The sequence below is a fragment of the Anarrhichthys ocellatus genome, unplaced genomic scaffold, assembly GCF_004355925.1.
Source record: "Anarrhichthys ocellatus isolate YVR2014 unplaced genomic scaffold, GSC_Weel_1.0 scaffold8671, whole genome shotgun sequence".
In the NCBI taxonomy this organism is placed as follows: Eukaryota; Metazoa; Chordata; class Actinopteri; order Perciformes; family Anarhichadidae; genus Anarrhichthys; species Anarrhichthys ocellatus.
In genome coordinates this window covers 1-1,648 of record NW_022288645.1, presented here as the reverse complement: position 1 = coordinate 1,648, position 1,648 = coordinate 1, and the positions used below count along the sequence as shown (strand labels likewise).

The window sequence follows — 1,648 nt, the reverse complement described above, 5'->3', positions numbered from 1 at the left end:
GAAACTGGTTGTTCTGTAACTATGTATATTACTCTGTGACTCCTTAAAGTTCTCTGTGACTCAGTACAGAAAGCCAAACCTAGGCTAGTTACAAAAGTTCTCTTCTTCTGGAATACTTCATAGCTTAATGTTAGTTGGATGTTATTTGTAAATAAAGGCCACTATTTCAGAATGTACTGTTAACGGAACTTCCACACAGCCACGGCTCAAAAAACCAACAGTCACAGTGAACAGCTCTTTGTCTTCTTCTTCGTTGGTGTCTCCTGCAGGTGGAGTTCGTGTGTTATGTGTTTCACGGGGAGCAGTCCCGCTGGCGCCCTCTAAACCTGGAGCTGGTATTGCAGCGCTGCAGCGAGGTGCAGCACTGGGTCGCCACGGAGATCCTGCAGTGCCAGTCGCTGCCGAAGAGGGTCCAACTGCTCCGCAAGTTCATCAAGATCGCAGCACTGTGAGTCCCGATAGTGACCGAGAACCCATCGTATGACTCATTCACATCACATCACATCACATCATCTGGTTGTATTGTGTATTACCTGTCCTAACAGGTGTGTTCTGTGTGTGTGTTACAGCTGTAAGCAGCAGCAGGACTTGCTGTCTTTCCTCGCTGTGGTTCTGGGTCTAGACAACCCTGCTGTCAGCAGACTGCGACTCACCTGGGAGGTACGACTCACCTGACGCTGCTCAACTTCACCTGGAGACAGCACACACACCTGCTGTGTTTATCCACCATGGTGTGATGTGATCAGAACGTACACAGAAGAACCTAGAAGCTAAATCTAAGCTAATAGAACAGAGAAGCTAACTGTAAGCTAATGGTACCTCGATGCCTATTGCTGCATCAGTGAGGTCTTCAGTTCCACACACACCGTATGACATTGTTTACATCACATGGTCTCAGGTTCATACGCTGATCACTTCCTGTAGTTGATGTGAATTCATTATTTCATTTATTGTGTGTGTGTGTGTGTGTGTTGTGTTCAGGGTCTCCCGGGGAAGTTCAGGAAGCAGTTTCAGCAGTTTGAGGGCGTCGCGGTGAGTAAAATATGTTTTATTTATGATCTGATCTGGTTCATAAAGATGAAGGTTATCATTACTTTAACTACTGATAATGCTAGCATACTTTTACTTTAACTACTGAGGAGTATTTTCACAGTATTAGTACTTGTACTGCAGTAAAGGACCTGAGTACTTCTAATCCTGCAGGACCCGTCCAGGAACCATAAGTCCTACAGAGACCTGATCACCAGCCTGAGACCTCCACTGATCCCCTTCACTCCTCTGCTGCTCAAAGGTGAGTCTGGACCTGAGACCACGTGATCACACCAACAACCAATCAGAAGCCTCCTGATAGTCACGTGACCATTCCCTTGTTGCCACGGTCCCCTGAGAGTCTCTCCTGAACTCCTTGTGATCGTTTCTCTTATTGCTCCTCTGAGACGACTTTCCTCCTCCAGCTGTGGACCAGATGTGAAGCCGTGTTAGCGACGTTAGCTCCTCCTCGCTAATTAGCACCTCTGGCTAATCAGCTGCATGTCGCTGTTAACACACACACACACACACACACACACACACGTTCAGTGTGAAAGGACTTTAAATTAGATTACTGCACACACTGAACGCCTCTTACAGTGTGTGTGAGAGAGAGAGA

General features: G+C 46.9%; 1 long non-coding RNA gene across 1 annotated transcript; it reads left to right on the top strand.

The window, feature by feature from the left end:
* Positions 1–57: 57 nt before the first annotated feature.
* Positions 58–1,625, top strand: LOC116380750 (uncharacterized). The gene is made up of 4 exons (XR_004212603.1): positions 58–448; positions 570–660; positions 982–1,032; positions 1,204–1,625. It is a non-coding gene; the product is annotated as an uncharacterized LOC116380750 (long non-coding RNA).
* Positions 1,626–1,648: the final 23 nt, after the last annotated feature.